Source organism: Ambystoma mexicanum, chromosome 4p (genome assembly GCF_040938575.1).
Source record: "Ambystoma mexicanum isolate Mex_15411 chromosome 4p, UKY_AmexF1_1, whole genome shotgun sequence".
Lineage (NCBI taxonomy): Eukaryota > Metazoa > Chordata > Amphibia > Caudata > Ambystomatidae > Ambystoma > Ambystoma mexicanum.
Window position 1 is genome coordinate 542,807,273 of NC_090927.1, and position 20,017 is coordinate 542,827,289.

The window sequence follows — 20,017 nt, forward strand, 5'->3', positions numbered from 1 at the left end:
AAGCCTGCTGAAAAGGTTTAGCTTGTGGGTTAGGCCTCTCTGCTTCAAGGTTCTAGAGTGTGGGTTCTAGAGTTTGGATCTATCTGGAGTCTTGATCTATCTGGAGTCTGAAGTCTGGAATCTAAGTTCTGGAGTCCTGCAGGGCGCTTCACCAAGAAATCAGATGATGAGTGGAAAAGGTGTGTCTCTGGGTCTCAGCAGTCCCTATTTATGTATTTCCAAAGTGGGTGGGGAGGCTGACTCTCTATGCCCAACCCTCTAAGGATCCTGATAAGTCAGAGAATTTCATGTCCCCTGATTTGAGACAGGAGCAGTGTTTCATATGTGTCAGAGTGATGCTGTGTTTTATGGCTTAACTGAAATCCCTCCCCTTTACTTTTACATAGAAAATCCATTTTTCCAAAAACATATTTTCCAGACACACAAGTTGTTCATATTACATATACACACCACAGCTTAATTAAGGCATGTCTCTGTTCAAGTCCCAGGTTCCTACGAGCTTGGGTTCAGAAATAACCACTTATTCAGGCTTTTGGTGGGTTTCCCAATATTGGTTCTGCACCAAATTGTACACAGGCATGCACACTCCATCTGATCACATCTCTGTAATTTTTCTTGTCCCTAGCATAAACATAGCAGCTACAATATGAATACATTCCGGGGTTTAGTCTTAGAACATTGCACAGATTTTCGCTTAGTCTTAAATTGTGAGTGAATTTTTCATTTCAAGAACCTCAAAGTTTCACATTTTTGTCAGCTTGGTACAATTTCTTATAAGCATTTTTATAAAACATACATTTGCTTTCAATTCAATTCACATCTCAGTCTGGACCAGCCCTAGAGCTGGGCTGAGTCAGATGGTCACATGGCCTGCCTTCCTGCCGGAGCAGTTGTTGACCAGTCACACCCAAATTAGCATTCCTTTTCAGTTGAAAGACTCTATTGTCTCTTTCTCCTGCCAGCAGAGGAATCCCCTCCCCATCTGATTAACATGTCCATGTGACATCCTCCCTTTTGGTGGGAAGGCCCAAGGTGTGAAGGGTTCTCAGGGAAAGCAAGCCTTTTGGAGTTTTAACTGCATCAGGTTACTTTCTGATCAATTGTAACATAGTTCATTGTAAAAAAAAAAATACATTTATACATTTAAAATAAGCAACATATCTTTAAATCTTGTCTTTCTCAGCATCAAATCAATGTGTGGCACTCTACATGGCATTTTGATGGAATTCTCTTTTTTGGCATATTTAACTTCTGAAACACAGCTCTCCTGTCAGAATTATAAATCGCCAGCACCTGTCAGAGGCGAGTAAAGATATTACACCCATTTTTGACAGCTGTCTTTCCATCAGTATCTTTAAAAGGGGATTTTGCTCTGATAGCATATGCTTCTTGCTGACATTGTATTGATATGGATTCTTGCAGTAGAGTAATGTGGAACACCCAACAGAAGGTTGGATCTTTTTTGGTGTTTTTGTGAGCCATGATTTTAGCACATTTTTGACAATCAAGAAAACGGATTCCCAAACAGCTCTCTGTTTCTTTTGGCAATCAGCAATGCTATTTCGAAGTGGTTTCAGGCTACTTTGTGGGTAGCCCAATGGTGGTTTTTGGCAGTGGTCTCGTGTGTTACCACTGACATAGGCAAGAGTAGATGGAGGCCTATTTTTCAGGTTTTCACTGCACAATTTCTGGTGAGTCTAGCGAGCAGCATGTTTTCCAGTGGCCATTATGATGTTTCTGCTGCCAGCAATGCACAGTGATGTTGCAGGGCTTGGATGAGTGGGTTGATACATCCCACAGAATTTAATAAAACAACAGTCGGTTCTGCACCATGTTGCACGGGCGTTTGGCAATTTTCCACCATTTTTACAAAAAGCATAACAGTTAGGAACATGTAATTTACTCCCCATGTTCCTAATTTTACCCTACACCAGCATGCCAATTCTCAAATTCGGGATATGTTCAGCGCAGCCAGGGCCACCTTTTAGCTGCTCATTACAATTCACTAAGTCGTAGGTGAATTAATTTTTTTTCAACTAAATCACCTGGAAATGATCATAAAAACATACGTGTAATCAGTGTGACTTGTGATTTCTGGGAAAATGCAACAATTGTGATTGTCCATTTAAACAAAGGGAATCTTCATCTGTGCAAATATGAGCTTCCCTTCCTCCAGGCTATTTGGCACACTTAGCCAGCCTGTAACCCAAGTTTTTTTTTTGTATTAGTCTCTTTGTTGTTTGAAGTGTACCCTGCAGATCGTAAATACCTGGGATGCACTGCCTCACAGAGATCCCCCTCCCCACATTCCAGTCATGCACTGGCTAGAGCCATTTGCTTTGCACAGAAATTAGCTTTCAGAAACACCAAGTCTGTGGAAAGTCTGTTTTCAACCTCTTAGGTGCCAAACTTTATTGCAGTTGTAAATAGCTGGTATGTCAGCCAGACTTTCAGTGGGAGAGTCCTTTGAGAAGTTTGCCCAACAACAACAAACCGGTCTGCCTCGGGCCTACAGGAACCTTTCATGGACGAGTGTGCCGGTAGGGGCCCTGAACAACCGGCAGACCTGACCTGCCGGTAGTTCAGGCCCATAGCAGCAGGCTTTTCACGGAAGCACTGGCGCTGTAAACAACTGTGCCGGTGCTTCAGTATACCCATTCCCATGGAGTCTTATGGGACTCCATGGTAATGGAAATGTACTGTACCGCCGCTGCATTTGAAATCCCGGTAACAGCGGGATGTCTGGCAGCAGAAACGGTAATGCAAGGTTGCCATCAACCCACCGGTAGCACCAGCGGGTTACCGGCAACCTCATAATGAGGCCCAGTGTTTGAAAATCCTGCTTTCCATGTGAAAGGGGCTTTTGCATTTTTTTCTGCCACTCTGGATACAAATGCTGTGGTTCCTTTTATATTGCCAGGTATGCATTTTCACATGGCACTTCCATGTGTTCCTTGCAGAAACCCCACAATTTTTCCTCTGGACCCTTCAGTTCTGTGGGTTTAGGGCCATTGATTAGACCCCACATGCCCTAGTACTATACAGAATAGAAATCTGGGCATATAGTAAACGTGACTGGCTGACAAAGCTGGAAGCCACACTATACAGGCGATTTCTTTTTCTATCCCAATCAACAGTGCTAGGGGAAATTAATGAGGAGCTGGGTTTGACAACTTGGAAAACACTGGCTGGCTTCAAGGCGATTCAATTTATCCTTAAAATTATTCAGACAAAGGATCAGGATCCAACTTTTTCCATTAGGCGTGGACTAAATAAGTGGGGGTTTCCCAGAGAGTCCGAGATTGGGTGGTTAAGAGAGGGCATTTCTGATCTAGATGGTGGCTGATTGGATCTTCACTCTTTGAGTAGAGCGGAAGTAAATCTGGCAATATAGAAATTGACTGGGGTATGATATGAAAAGCTTTAAGAAATAAGAAAAGTATGGTGGAGTATCGTAAAGATTTCCCACCAGAAAGCAAAAGAACCACATACCTCGACCTCTTCCATTCATGTACGAAAAGGAGGTGGAAGACAGTAATAAGATTAAATCAATTTGTGACACAGGAGCACATTGGTACACATTAAAAGGTTCCTCGAGATGAACGAACATGCCACTATGGCAAAGGAAAGGAAGTAGGAACTGCACAACATCTGTACATTGATTGCGGAGGGTTAGATAGCACAATATGTGCACAATATGCTGAAAATAAATTGAAAATGTTTGTGAAGTATTAATGAACAATTAAACACATTGCTAAATTGGCGTGGCATTTGGATTTAAAGACCTGATACATTTTTTAAGACTGCATTATTTTAGTTCAGTGTTTTGTTATCTGAATTGAATTGGTTTATTTGTGTTCATGTATGCATGAAGTTATATGTAAAGTGATGAAACGTTCTGGTAGGTTGAGCTTTATATCGTCAGCCATGATGTAAAACCAAAGTTATTAAAACGTTTTGGGAAACGTTGACTGGAAGGCAGAGCCTTAATGAGTAAAGGCTGGGGCGAGGCATATGAACGTGGAGTTAATGTCTGTGCCTTTGGGTTTGCATGCCTGCCTGTGTACCTGCATGCTTCCAGGCCAGTCCTCTACTCGCCTAGCTGCATGTCTTTCTGCCTCTCTGCCTCCTTCCTGTCCATCAGATTATTTGGGCCTAATTCATGGAATTTTTAGCACAGTGCAAAGTGATTTTGTATTGGTGCCCAACAAACACGGTGATTCACAGAGTGGTGCAAAATGTACTTTGCACCAATCTGTGAATCAGGGTGTTTGTTGGCAGTGCAAAGTCACTTTGCACAGTGCTAACAATTATATGAATCAGGCCCTTTGTATGTCTGTGTGTCTGCCTCTCTTCATGAATAGGGGCCAGATTCACACACGTTTTAACATGGGAATGTCCCATTGAAAACATATTTGTAAATCAGGCCCAATAGGTCACTCCGTTTGCCTACATGCATGCTTTCCTGGATGTCTATCTGCTCGTGTGCATGTCTGCCTGCCCCTCTTTCTCCCTTCCAATGTGCTACATGTCTTCGGCCATCTGAGCATCGATCTTGCTGCCCCCTGGTGACTGTCCTGGTGACTGTCTGTCTCTAGCTATATCCATGCCTTGCCTCTAGCTGTCTGCCAGGCTATACACGCCTTCCAAGCGCGCTGTCTACACCGGTTGCTGTCTGACTGTGCAATGCAACGGGGGACCCTGGGATCGCACTGCACAGAGTTAAAAGATACCAGTGCCAGCCTTTTAGACTGGGCAGCGGGGGTCGGACTGAGACACACAACTGGCTCGGGCTCCAATGCAAAAGCGGCCCACCGTTGCAAATAGGAATTCATTGCTTTTGTGACAGACTGATTTAGTAGGCAAGGGAGAGGTTTTTTTAGTCAAATGTGTTACTTATTCTGCATTTTAAAGGGTATATGCTCAGCAACACCATGCAAAACCACTAGCCGGATAGAGAAGTAACTAATCAAAGTGGCCCACTTTGGCCCTCAAAATTGCTGTGTGCGAGAAATCGGGCAGCTGTATTGTGGTGGCCTAAACACGTCTCAGGCAGAAGCCAATATCAATGCTTCGATTGCATTGTGGGTTGGGGGTCACTCTGACAAGTGCGTGTGGTCTCCTCGACACCCTGCCGGCTGCTGGCGCGCGCCCCGCTCTGATGCCGTCTCGCAGTCAGTCTGGCCTGCACTCCGGGCAGAGGGGCAGCATTGCCCCGCCGCCCGCGTCTTGTGCAGCTCTCGGGACCATTATGCAGGATTCATGATATCACATCAGCAGAAGCTGCTGCGGAGTGATGGGCGCCCACCGCCTCCCTGCCCACTCAATATTACAGAGATTTGTGCTGTCAGGGCCAGTGACGCGCAGGAGGAAGTTGCCCATGTACGGCTGCTGGAGCCAATGATATCACCAGAATAGGCGGCTCCTGTCTAAACAGGGATCATTTGTGAAATTAGATTACAGGCTCTTATCTGGGAACCGGGAGACAGAGGCACCTGCTTCGTGTAATTATTGTCCTGGGGAATAGCGCGGGGCTGTAATACAAGCACACGTCTTCATTTCCAACTCTGGTCCATGGGCACAGCTGCTCGTCTCCTTGCTTCCCCGAAGCGAGCCCCGCATCCTTCTGGAATCCAGCTCCACGTCTTCCGAGCTGTTGAGCTATATGGGACATGCATTGCAAGCCTATGCTGCCACACTGCTGCAGTGTACTTGTTTTGCAGAACTGTGGAGCAGCCTAACGAAAGCTGAGAACGGGAAGCTTTTTGGATCTATTATTTGTCATCTCTGGTCTTCGCTTTTTTTTAATTTTATTTTTTTATTAAGCACCTGATTGCTTCCTACTGATTTGCCGTTTTCCTGCCTTTGAAGGAGCTTCATGCCACAGAAATGGCTGGATGTTGCCGGTAGCAGAGCGGGGGTTTGCAAGGTAAGGCAGAGACCAGCCCTCCTTTACTCAGCCGGATCGCCTCATTTAATGTCATTTAGTTGGGGTTCAGCTTGCAGAAGACGGTGCATAGGTCAGCATTCAGCTGGTTTGCCACGGACATGCTGCCATTTGCCTGCACTTTGTACCATGCCTCCTGGTTGCCTTCGCAGCCCTGGCCTGATCAGTCTCTGAGCAGCAGGCACGGTGCTAGTGCTGCTGCTGCAGGCGCGCAGGTCGGGCATAAGGCGGCTTTCTGCATGATCCTTCTAGGATGAGATGTGTTCCCTGTGTCATTTCGTTGTGTAGGTAGATTGCCATTTTTACAGCATGGGTGGATAGCAATCCGAGCAGTGCAGGCACTGAACGAGAGGCTGCAGATGTCATCATCGCCTCGGTTGCCAGCCTTTCATGTCTGCGTTTTTAAGCACTCCGGAGTGGCATTTGGATAAGGGGAAATGGGTTTGCCCTGGGTGTTGTGTAGCGCCTCTGTACGTGTGTTGTTGGCTGTGTCGCTTGCTGCATTGGGGAAGGAGGTGTCTTCTGCACTCGCCTCGTTTGTAGTTCTGGAAACTGAGAATATGTTTTTGAAGCAAGGAGGGTGGTAGGTGATACCTGTCGGACTCTGAACACGCGGGGAAGGGCATTACTTCATAAACGAAGCGCAGTGCCACGCGAACAGCGCCGTGCACCTGTGCAGCCCGGCGTGGGCGCAGCGTGGAGCCGCAGCCTGCACGCGTTCCGCACGTTGCGGTCGGTCTGTCTGTGAGGCATGCAGCGGTGGGTGGGCTGCCATGGCTCGCTCGCTCGAAAAGCTGCCCGCAAAAGGCTCCACGCTCCGCAGCCAGGCAGCCTCGGTTCACTCGGGAATTAACATATCCGTGCAACTTTGTGAAGAGAGGCCGGTGCGGCGACATTCACGGAGTCGGGGCTTTCCTCCGCCCCCGCTCTCCGGCGCTCTCCTCGTCCCCGCTCCCGCTGGCGCATTCTTCAGCGCCAGCGCAGATTGATGCGTGAGCGCCGGCTATAAATAACGCAGCGGTCGCTAATGGTTTCACGTGCGGCGTGGCGCCGCCTCGCGCGGGCCTGCGTGGCCTGGCGTTTACGTGGAGCCGGGGCTTGCACGTGCAGTGTCATTTCGGAAATGCGCTCGCTCTCTGTGGGCAGCTCGCCGGACCGGGGAGATGCGCCATGTGAATTCACCTTTAGCTCTGGCACGGGTGTACATGTGTCCGAGAGGACCGTTGTGAAAGGCCGTATATTTCTGTGTGCGTGCCGGCGCCTTCCTGCAGCTGGTTCATGCTGCCGAGAGGGCCATTATTTAGCAACAAGTGATGGCCCAGCGGCCCCTCGTTACCGCGCTGTCATGCACAGCACCCACAGTGTTACTGTCTTCAGTAGATTCATCGGAATGAAGGGTTGTTGCAGTTTTAATGGGCATATTTATTTACTTCATGTGGAGTCTATTAGCAAGGGTACAGGCTAACACACAAGGAGTATGCTCGGATTGTGTGTTTGCATTTTTAACTTCTTTTTACTTCTACATTCTCATAAGCAGTGTCTCTTCGGCCCATGCAGTTGCATGTGTTACCGCGTGCCCTGGGTCACCATGCACTCACCCTCCCGTTCACTCTGTACTCCTCGTGTTATCCTTCGGCACGTTTTGCATTCCATGAAGCCTCCGTTTCTTGCATTGCTGTCCTCACTCACCACCTCCATCCATCCGCGAATTTGAAGCCAGCAGCTCTTGTCAGGCTGGGAGTTGTAGTTCACTTTCTCCATTATGAGTAAGGACATAGAGTCCGTCCCAGCATGCAAACGCGGTTGACTAGAAAGCCAGGACTGGGCACTTGATCATGATACCATGAGCCTAGTAGGCAATTATAGGACTGTCTATGGAAATATAATTACTGTGACTGGTGCAAATCACAACATAAAGTGGCTGCCATGGCAAGTGTGGTGTCATTGCCACTTCTGAAAGTGTTGGGTCAGTGCCATGGATGGGGCGCAAATAGTCATAGAATTGATGGTTTGTCGGCCATACGCTTTAAACATGCTTGGAGCCCCCCCTGCACTATATGTGTTAACCCACAAGAATGCCATTATTGTCCCCTGCCTTCAGAATGACAGAACATGAACACCAATCACAACCTAGCCTTAGCCAGCATGCACTTGGCACAGCATGTAAAACTACACAAAACAGCTGATAGTGAAACCTACCGTGCTTTTGTATGGTTGTTGCTTTACAGGCTACTGTGCTCCCATGCACGGTAGATAACCAGTCCATCCGTATGCAGACAGAGTAACAAACATAACCTGGGTGTGGCATTCCACCCCACCCCAGGTAGCACAGGACACATTGCTTTGGTGTTCGCAATAAAAGGCAGTGGCATGTTATTTGCACAGTTATGGTCATAACACAGACATAATCATAATTACATAACCATAATATACTGTACTTTTGGGCACTGGGTCCATGAGGTTTCCTCCTCTGGCCTGTGCCGTCTTCCTTGTCCAACGACAGTGTGGTTAATGTGCGGTGGCCTGTCTTCTTTCTCCTTCTTCTCTCCCTCTTTCTAGGGTGGGGGGTTCTGGGAAAAAGTAGCGAGAGACTCTGTGTATGCAGTGCACTCTTGTCTGGGTCCCCGTGCAGGGTCCCAAACTGATTCTGCTTCCTTATATTGGACCCAGGGGCTGGACCTGGGTCTTTGTTGTGCCTATTTGGAGGGCTGTGCTGCCAAGCGCCACCCGGCTGGCGCCGATGATGTTAGCACCTGGGGTGCTTTCTGTAGGTTTGGCTCTGCCTGTTTCCTGCCCAAACCTTCCTGGGTGCTTAGCACCTCAGTGGGTGGAAAGGCAAGGTGTTGCTTAACACCTTGCTCTTCATTCTTCTTCTTAAGGCTTGTCGACCATGCGTCTGCCTAGTATGAGGGAGGAGAGAGAGGGGCAGAAGGGGAGCGCCTGCCCATTTGTGTTGGGCTGGTGCTCGGGCCCTCTCCCCTGCTTGACCGCCATGGGGCACAGGTTACCTGCTCCCGCTTGGTACCCTTGCAGCGAAGGCCAGAACCACCTCTCTATGAGAAGCTGTCACATTTGGTTCATGTGTGGTTTTCTGGAATGGCAGCTCATGTCAAGTTCCTGGATTTTTTCAAGATGAGACAGCCGCCTGCTTTGAACCTACAAACGATGCAATGTGTTGCAACCCACTTGTCACACTCTGTGATCCTGTGTATACGACCCCACATCCCTCAAATCCCTAATCTGACAAGCGCTACACGTTGCATCACATAACCAGAATGAGGCATACACCCAGTGGTGCAACACCGTTGGGCTGACTGGGCTTCATCTCTCCCCCCAAACGCCTGAAGTTTTTGGCAATGTTGGCTTGACCTGGCTGACCTACAGAACCATGGCCAGACAGAACAGGACACAGATGTTAAACAACACCTGGACTTCTTCGCTATTAACAAACGTCCTTTAATTACTAATGTAAAGCATTTCACTGTTAGCACCTACATTCATTTGCAGACATTTTTAGAGAATTGAAATCATGATCTGGGGTTAGTACATGTATGCAAGCGGAGTGATTGGAGGGGGGGAGGAGACTGCTCACTCTCACAGTAGTCCTTAGGTGGGTGCTTTCAGACCCAAATGAGAGTTAACTGCATGTAAAATTGAAGGTGCACTAGAATAGAAATTCTCATTAGAATGCATAAAGAAGTTAGATGCCCCTCACACAACTAAGTTTGCACCTCCCCCACCATCTCTGAAGTTTGTGCCCCTGCAAATAAGAGGCTGTGCAAATAATACATACATGCAAGTTGCATGTATTATAACCTTACAGGATTTGAACTAACTGCATTCCATTATGCTCTGCCCAGACTGCTGCGCATTTTCGGCAAGTCTGTCTCTTAATCTTTGAATAAGCAGAAGGTTCAATGAAAGCAAAATCACAGGGAATCCAATAGCATTGTGTGCAGCCCCCCTTTTTTGAAAAACTGGATGGACACTTTGTAAACTCATCGGAGATTTGCTCCCTGCACTGGATTTTGCTGCCTTTTCGGTTAGGGCACACAATGATGCCTTCAGATTCTATCTTGGCACCCCTATGGTTCTGCTATATGGGGGGAACCCTTCCTTGCAGGCTTCAGCTGGGACCCTACCGGACAGGCTTTAGGTGGGACCCTTCCTTGTAGGATTCAGCTGGGACCCTTCCTGGCAGGCTTTAGCTGGGACCCTTCCTTGCAGGCTTTAGCTTTGCTGGGACCCTTCCTTGCAGGCTTTAGCTGGGACCCTTTAGGCTTTAGCTGGAACCCTTCCTGGCAGGACTCAGCTGGGCCCCTTCCTGGCAGGCTTCAGCTGGGCCCCTTCCTGGCAGGCATTAGCTGGGACCCTTCCTGTCAGGCTTTAGCTGGGACCCTTCCTTGCAGGCTTCAGCTGGATTCCTTCCTAGCAGGTTTTAGCTGGGACCCTTCCTGGCAGGCTTCAGCTGGGCCCCTCCCTGGCAGGCTTTAGCTGGGACCTTTCCTGACAGGCTTTATCTGGGACCCTTCCTTGCATGCTTCACCTAGGCCCATTCCTAGCAGGCTTTAGCTGGGACCCTTCCTGGCAGGCTTCAGCTGGGACCCTTCCTGGCAGGCTTTAGGTGGGACCCTTCCTTGCAGGATTCAGCTGGGACCCTTCCTGGCAGCCTTTAGCTGGGACACTTCCTTGCAGGCTTTAGCTGGGACCTTTCCTTACAGGCTTTAGCTGGGACCCTTTAGGCTTTAGCTTGGACCCTTCCTTGCAGGCTTCAGCTGGGCCCCTTCCTTGCAGGCTTCAACTGGGCCCCTTCCCTGCAGGCGTTAGTTGGGACCCTTCCTGGCAGGGTTTAGCTGGGAAACCTCCTTGCAGGCTTCAGCTGGGTCCCTTTCTAGCAGGTTTTAGCTGGGACCCTTCCTGGCAGGCTTCAGCTGGGCCCCTTCCTGGCAGGCTTTAGCTGGGACCCTTCCTGGCAGGCTTTAGCTGGGACCCTTCCTTGCTTGCTTCAGCTGGGCCCCTTCCTAGCAGGCTTTAGCTGGGACCCTTCCTGGCAGGCTTCAGCTGGGACCCTTCCTGGCAGGCTTTAGGCGGAACCCTTCCTTGCAGGATTCAGCTGGGACCCTTTCTGGCAGGCTTTAGCTGGGACCCTTCCTTGCAAGCTTTAGCTGGGACCCTTCCTTGCAGGCTTTAGCTGGGACCCTTCCTTGCAGGCTTCAGCTGGATTCCTTCCTAGCAGGTTTTAGCTGGGACCCTTCCTGGCAGGCTTCAGCTGGGCCCCTTCCTGGCAGGCTTTAGCTGGGACCCTTCCTGACAGGCTTTATCTGGGACCCTTCCTTGCATGCTTCAGCTGGACCCATTCCTAGCAGGCTTTAGCCGGGACCCTTCTTGGCAGGCTTCAGCTGGGACCCTTCCTGGCAGGCTTTAGGTGGGACCCTTCCTTGCAGGATTCAGCTGGGACCCTTCCTGGCAGCCTTTAGCTGGGACACTTCCTTGCTGGCTTTAGCTGGGACCCTTCCTTGCAGGCTTTAGCTGGGACCCTTTAGGCTTCAGCTGGGCCCCTTCCTTGCAGGCTTCAACTGGGCCCCTTCCCTGCAGGCGTTAGCTGGGACCCTTCCTGGCAGGGTTTAGCTGGGACCCTTCTTTGCAGGCTTCAGCTGGGTCCCTTTCTAGCAGGTTTTAGCTGGGACCCTTCCTGGCAGGCTTCAGCTGGGCCCCTTCCTGGCAGGCTTTAGCTGGGACCCTTCCTGGCAGGCTTTAGCTGGGACCCTTCCTTGCTGGCTTCAGCTGGGCCCCTTCCTAGCAGGCTTTAGCTGGGACCCTTCCTGGCAGGCTTCAGCTGGGATCCTTCCTGGCAGGCTTTAGGCGGAACCCTTCCTTGCAGGATTCAGCTGGGACCCTTCCTGGCAGGCTTTAGCTGGGACCCTTCCTTGCAGGCTTTAGCTGGGACCCTTCCTTGCAGGCTTTAGCTGGGACCCTTTAGGCTTTAGCTGGGACCCTTCCTTGCAGGCTTCAGCTGGGCCCCTTCCTTGCAGGCTTCAGCTGGGCCCCTTCCTTGCAGGCTTCAACTGGGCCCCTTCCCTGCAGGCGTTAGCTGGGACCCTTCCTGGCAGGGTTTAGCTGGGACCCTTCTTTGCAGGCTTCAGCTGGGTCCCTTTCTAGCAGGTTTTAGCTGGGACCCTTCCTGGCAGGCTTCAGCTGGGCCCCTTCCTGGCTGGCTTTAGCTGGGACCCTTCCTGGCAGGCTTTAGCTGGGACCCTTCCTTGCTGGCTTCAGCTGGGCCCCTTCCTAGCAGGCTTTAGCTGGGACCCTTCCTGGCAGGCTTCAGCTGGGACCCTTCCTGGCAGGCTTTAGGCGGAACCCTTCCTTGCAGGATTCAGCTGGGACCCTTCCTGGCAGGCTTTAGCTGGGACCCTTCCTTGCAGGCTTTAGCTGGGACCCTTCCTTGCAGGCTTTAGCTGGGACCCTTTAGGCTTTAGCTGGGACCCTTCCTTGCAGGCTTCAGCTGGGCCCCTTCCTTGCAGGCTTCAGCTGGGCCCCTTCCTGGCAGGCGTTAGCTGGGACCCTTCCTGACAGGCTTCAGCTGGGACCCTTCCTTGCAGGCTTCAGCTGGGTCCCTTATTAGCAAGTTTTAGCTGGGACCCTTCCTGGCAGATTTCAGCTGGTACCCTTCCTGGCAGGCTTTAGCTGGGACCTTTCCTAGCAGGCTTCAGCTGGGCCCCTTCCTGGCAGGCTTTAGCTGGGACCCTTCCTAGCAGGCTTCAGCTGGGCCCCTTCCTGGCAGGCTTTATCTCAGACCCTTCCTTGCAGCCTTCAGCTGGGACCCTTCCTGGCAGGCTTTAGCTGGGACCCTTCCTTGCAGGCTTCATCTGAGCCCATTCCTAGTAGGCTTTAGCTGGAACCCTTCCTGGCCTGCTTCAGCTGGGCCCCTTCCTGGCAGGCTTTAGCTGGGACCCTTCCTTGCAGCCTTCAGCTGGGACCCTTCCTTGCAGGCTTCAACTGGAACACTTCTGCCCAGGCTTCGGCTGGGCCCCTTCCTGGCAGGCTTTAGCTGGGACTCTTCCTGGCAGGCTTTAGCTGGGACCCTTCCTTTAAGGATTTAGCTGGGTGTAGTTTATATACATGGGCGATTGCTTCGTGAAAGACTTTTGCATTGTAAAGATGTCTGCCACCATTGCATGACAACCTGTGTATATCCACTAAAGGAGGAGTGGAACTTTAATCAATGAGGATGACATGATTATTTCTAAGCAATGGCTGAAAGATAGCACGTTTGGAATGCCCTCTCATTTAAAATGCCAATGCTTTGGATTCAGCACCCCCACTGGTGCAGCAAATAAAGGGCTCCTTGCCTCCAGCTAAGTGTCAAGTAAACAGCGGCTATTAAAGAATCACGCCACGCTGGTTTGCGGCCCGCCCTTAAACACACTTTACTAGAACAGCAGGAGGCTCAGTTCTGTTGGTCGGCTGATACTTGTTCCGATACTTTGTGCCCCTGCAGCAGTCTCAAACTTCTCATGCACCAATACATCACCACCACATCCAGGCAGGCTAGAGGACAAGTGATATTTAAATGTTGGTGCAACACTTTTATTCAGCAAGACGTCAGATTGTATGACTGATATAATCATAGACGAGAAAGCAAGTGAAAAGGAGGCCCATTCTGAGGTCCAGTACGTTGGTTTAACCAAATTGGCATCTACGCAGCCCTGGGCAGACTTTCGTTCATCAGCTGCCCTTAATGGACCTTCCACTTACATAGTAGATGCTTACAATGTTAAACAAAACATGTAACTGGGAACGTTTTGGACCTGATTTACACAAATGTTTTAACGTGTAAAACTCCCATTGAGAACATTTTTGTAAGTCAGGCCTTTAGTCTTTAAGGCCCAACGGAAACTGCGTTCTTCAGGCTAATATTTACTTGTTCACATTTTTGTATCAACTGTGCATTAAAAAAAATAGTATATGAAAAAGTAAGTGGCATAAGACTTCTGCTTCGCAGTCTAAGCTCGACACTTTGTATTGTCCATTCATTGGTGGCCGAGTCAGTGGGTCAGTGGACTAATGCATCCACTACAGGGGTCTGTGTATGACCTCATGGTCACAGGTTAAAATCCTGTCAGGTCCACTCAGCCCTTCCCCCTTCTGAGGTCGACAAAATGAGTACCCTTCAGTGAAGTAACAATAAACATCTGTCATTAGCACCAAAAGGCCGCTTCATGGTTTCAATGTGCACTTTGGCAATACGCCTGTTATGTTATTATACATAATAAGCACAGTCTCCAGTCTTTACTTAACAATATGTGAACATATGTTAATGCCTTGGAAGCGTTCCTTTGGAAAATGAGTTTCATAATTCACTTCTAAAAGCAATAATATCGGGTACCATGGTGGACAGGTCGCAGAATTCCTGGTAATGTTTCTCCCAGGACATTTAATGACTCTCACCAAATCTTTGCCATACAGTTTGGAAACTTTGTGAGCATTGCAGTAGCACCCTCTGGGGCTAGAGAACAGGAAGATGGCAACGGTGCTCGTGCGATTTTGCACAGCATTAGCAATATGTCAAAAATTGCCCTAGTGCAAAAAAATCTTTCAGTGCAATGATTCCCTGGCGCTGTCATGGAACGGTATCAGCACTAGGAGAACACTCTGGCTTGGTTCAACCATGTATGGAACGAGGGCATGTTTTGCACTAGGGCAAGGTTTGTCCTCGTGCTTATATCGTGCAACATTGAACTGGCATCAGTGCAACGTTTCTGTAATCTGGCCCTGATTCTTCTTCTCTGCCTATCTGGCATTATCCATGTGACCGTAAATTAAGTCATTTAAAACCAGCATGCGGGATTGAGATAATATATAGGTGTCATTTTGTTTGATAAGTACATACATACAGTGTGTGTACATTAAAGAGCTTCAGCAGCGGTCTGATTGGATTGGTTATTTATAACGTGCTTAATACCCAGAGGTTTCTAAGCATGACCCGGGGATCGAACCTGTGTTGCTCGGTGTCGCTTTGATTCCCAGGTGAGCATGTTGCCCCTGAGCTATCCTCCCAAGACCCGGAAGACCAAACAGAGTACAGAGCAAAGATTTACGTTGTGTGGCAACACACGCCAAAGGCTTTTGTGTGGCATGTAATGAGTACATGAGGATATTAAGATCCTGATTTAAAAAGAAAAAAAGTTAATTGCTTCGAGTGGATCCCCAATGTTAGCACTTTTTTTTGTGTCAGGACTTCTGGAATGAGTCACCTTTATTAAGTAACGTCAAAGAAATACAGGCCCGAAAGGATGTGTGGGATGCCTCCAATCCGCATTTCCAACCGTCCCCTCTCTATTGCCATTTCTTCCAGAACCTCATCACATCAGGTTCCTTTGATGACGCCAAGAACAGGCAAGCGGGCAGTAGCCATGTGCAAGCACAAAGGGCAATGCTACTATCTAGTAACAACATAGTACACACGTGATAATAACAATGCAGTGACGATTGATCATTAGTTCACAGGGCACAGATCTATGTGAGGTAACAGGGCATACCACCAAACCCCCCTCCTTCCACATGCATATGTGTAAATACACTTTTCAAACTGTGATGTATCACACACTGACCCATCCTCAAGTTTAACTGAGTTTAACAAAACCTTGACATCCTCCAAGGGTTCAGAAAAAAATGCATGGTCCCTTTTTAACATGCCTGGGTATCTTAATATTGACATTGGGCCTCATTACACGGATGGCGGTAAGGATTTACCGGTACCGGTAAAATACCGGTACCGGTAAACCCTTACCGCCTTAATACGAGGTCCCTTTGCGGGTTGAGGGATTTAACGCCTGCTTTTTGCAGGCGTTAAAAACCAAACCGCAAAGGGACCCAGGGAGCTAATTACGGTACTGCAATTTGCGGTACCGTAATTAGCGCCTTCACCATTCCCATTGAGCCCTATGGGGAAAAAATGGGAATGGGGAAGGGCAATGGTAGAAGGGGGAATTACCGCCCCGCCAACCTTGTAATGGGGCGGTAATTCCCCTTTCCGCCAAGGCGGTGCCGGTATTTTACCGGCATGAACCATGGCGCTAATAGCGCCATGGTTCTCCGCCATCCGTCTAATGAGGCCCATTGTCTCCAACAATTACCAGTTTATCTACACAGGCACATTCCCTATCCTAATTCATTTTTGTTTTCATATTATGCACTTTAACTCTCCCTCTCAGCTCCTGATCCTTCCTCACATGGCAACACCCCAGCTATATTTATCCACCCAGAACACAACCTGGTGTGTGCTCTCTCACCCTTAAGAACCTCAAAGTGCATCGTATGGGGTGCTAACCCATACACCTCAACCCTACATTGCAGTTCTTGTGTCCAGTCCTTAGCAGCTCATAAGGCCATCTTAACCCCATCCATCAGCTTGTGTGAACATTTCTACACCTCCATTGGTTTGTGGATGATACCACGCTGTTTTGCTTTATTTTATCCCATTACTTTCTAAAAATTATTCCATCTCTTTCAACACCATATGCATTCCATTGCCCGTAATCAAACTTGAAGGAAATACCTAATTCAAGAACACCTGCTCCAAAAACCGCACTGGTTCTCTCATCACCCTCACCTCCAGCCTTTTCGAGTATAAGTCTGTGACTGCTAGCACATAGCTTGGTCAATCTGCTGATATGTCCTAGTATATCCAATGCCACCTCCTCCCATGGCCCTTTTGGTAATTTATGCACACCTAATGATTTCTCCCTTGCTCTGTTGCTCATACCACTGTCATAACAAGCCCACACTGTTTTCTTAAATGTTAAATTTCTGTGTCATTGTTTGGCCACTAATAGTCTTTAACACCCCCCTTGTCTTTTTTTCACCCAGAGACCTTCATGAGCTAATTCAATTAACCTAGTGCGACATGTTTTTGGAAGGACTAGCCTTTTTCCTCTCGCAAATGTATAACCTTCTAGTGCCGATTGCACCTTCACCCTGTTAAAATTGCTCAGTTCCCCAAAATGCCAGACTTTGTGTTCCAGTTTTTCTTTCCATATTCCACAATCTTGCAATACTCTTGATCTTGCAAGGAATTTGCCTCCCGCTCTCCTTTTGTCAATACCTGAAACACCTGATCATCACCACCCACTGCCTCCTACTCCCAATCTGTACTTTCTTTTCCCCATTCATGAGATAGGGCATGCACCACTATGTTATCCTTTCCCTTAATGAACTGCATGGCCCTATTTAGTCCTTGCATCGAGGACACCCATCTGACAATCTTCCTAGACACTCCATCAAATACTATTCCTTCGAACACACATTTAAGAGGCTTATGATCTGTTCATATTACCAATGGTCTTCCCCAAACATACATTCTAAAGGTTAGGATTGCCCACACACAAGCCACAGATTCCATTTCAATCACCCAACACCTTGTCTCAGCCCCTTTCAGAGCACTTGACACAAATGCAAATGTTTTTTCTCCCCGTTTTTATATTTGATAATTCACTGACCTTAGACCCAGCGTACTGGCATCAGTATAGATGAGTGTTGGACACCTATGATCAAACCTAAAAAAGATTGTAGACTTTAAGATCTCATTTATTATCTCTTGAAGCTCTCTCCAACTTATCAGTCCAAAGAAAGGTCACCCCCTTTTTTAGGCCCAGCCTCATGCGTCTTGTGTTGTCATGTCTGCAAATATTGGAACACATTTTGCAAAACATTCCAACAAGCGTACAACTAACAGAAACTGTTGCTTTGACTTGGGCCTTTTTAGCTTTTGAATGGCTCTCAACAAATTCTCTATTTCGACAAATTCCTTCTGTCTGCCGACAACACATCATAGAATATCTATCCCACTCTTTCCCAAATTGCAATTTTCATATCTAAGTTTTAACATCAGATCTCCCAGTACACTTAACACTCTTTACAGCATTAGATAATGCTCTTTTTCTGTCAAAGCCAAACACCAATAGGCAATCCTGATAGCACAAAACACCATCATCATTTCTATACACAGTAAACATTAGCTTTTGAAACACAACTGCAGCAGATATCATCTTGAAGGGCATGGGTTTCAACCTAAACAATGAACTGGCATGACAAATCTTGCAAGATGCATAGAGCCGCTTTCATGCATTTTAACCTAGTGGTATGCAGATGCCAGGTCAATTGGTGGAGAACATTCTCAACCCACCCAGAGCATATAGTAACTCCGAAATGTTTGGAAGGGGAAATAATTCCTCCACCGCTTGTTTGTTGAGATTTAAAAGATTTACACAGATTCTAACAGATCCATTTGACCTTCTGAGCAGTAACATCCTTTTTGCCGAATGTTGTGCCAACGATTCTGGAAAGAGGCTACACCTGGATGCAGCAACAATTAAGTTATTCATCGCCTTTATTAAGTAACTTCAGAGAAATTAAGGACACCATAGGATGCTTAGAAGATCTATAACCCTTATCGTCAACAGTCCTTTTTTCCCCATTCTTCCAGAACCTTATCACACCAATTTCCCCTGATGGCCCCAAGAACATAGAAAAGGGCCACAGCCAGGTACCAACAGGATAGGAAATGATACAATCTGCATAATAACATAATACATATGCAATAATAACAATATCCTATATAATAAAAGGCCAGATGTAATGTTGTCCAAAGTCGTCCTGCCCTCTTCTCCTGTTATCACTGCTAGAAGATGCTGTTGCCTTACGCCTACAACAATAAGACTTCAAGTTCATCTTCCAGATGAACAAAGTGTGTATTTCAACAATATGACTGCTAGAGGGAGCTTTTGCCTTAGGCATACAACAATAAGACTTCAGGTTCATATTTCAGGAAAACAAAATGTGTATTTTAACAATGATAGCATACACTTAGCTGAAGAAAAGGCCCAAGATAGGGGATATCACTGTAACAGCATATTTCAAGTTGCATACACTAAGGGAATACATACATTAAAAATACATGTAAACAGAAATTTATTTGACAAAGCATTATTTCTCTAACAAAAGAAATAACTTTTTTTTCAATGGACTTGTACATTATGTAATTATTTGTTGTAATATTTCATGGTCTGTATTATTATATCAATAATATTCTTCATGTACATTTTGAACTTTATTTGATTTCAATTTACTTTATTTCATGATCTCATGTCTACTTTGAATCATGCTGCACGTGAATTGTATTACTCTGACACCCATCAACATTCTATATTTGAGACCAAAACCCACAAGTGTAATCAAAGACAATGAGGAGCAGATACAACAAGTGGCCATATGTACTATGTTGAACTTTCAATGGATTCTCTGAGATTTTGTTGAGGTTACTACTCTTCCACATAAAAGGAGCAATATCCTTTATAAAAATCATTTTTTTCTATTAACATAAATTACGTTAAAATACGCCGCATAATATATTTACACTCTGAAAATGTCTTTCTTTATGCACATTAGCCCGTGTCCAGGGGCTTTTTTCACTAGTAACAACAATAATTGATCATTAGTTCAAGAGACACAGGTCTTTTATAGGTCACAGGGCATACGATTAAACCTAAAACACTTGCTTGAAAATCAGTCACATCCTTGCCATTTATCACCAATTTCAAGATGCAGTGAAAAAAATTGTTAATACAGGCAAAAACACTTTTATAACTTTTTCACCAATACATTTGGGAAAAGTGTAAAATGCCTAGTGCAATTAACGATTGTGGAAAGCATTTACAATGATTCCTATATAATGTGCCTACTTTCCATAGGAACTTTCCACTGGTTTTATGTCTGCATGAAAATGTCATGGTGGCGTGAAACCAAGTGGTTTTTGATGGCAGAGCAGGGTTTTAATGTGGACATGGAAATCCCATTCTGTTCCCTCAGTCTGCCTTAAAAAAACATTAAAATGCACAGCAATGCCTGTTCTTATGTCTTTTCTCCAACTTTCTGTGCTTCGGGACTTGGAAAATATATTAAGAAAAATAAACCCTGGCAGGAATCTGAGGTTTTCTGTGGAGGTAAGCCGGGTGGCGGTATTACATTATGCATTCTTCTTTTATTTAATACACTTGCCCCTGGCAACCATTG

The 20,017-nt window shown here is 47.1% G+C and overlaps 1 protein-coding gene across 1 annotated transcript in view; it reads left to right on the plus strand.

Annotated features, from left to right (window-relative positions):
* Positions 1-5,422: 5,422 nt before the first annotated feature.
* DLGAP2 (DLG associated protein 2) overlaps positions 5,423-20,017 on the plus strand; it is a 2,662,056-nt gene continuing 2,647,461 nt past the window's right edge. Inside the window, exon 1 of the mRNA XM_069606086.1 lies at positions 5,423-5,929. The gene's annotated coding sequence lies outside the window, so the exon portion shown is untranslated. The remainder of the gene's footprint in view (positions 5,930-20,017) is intronic.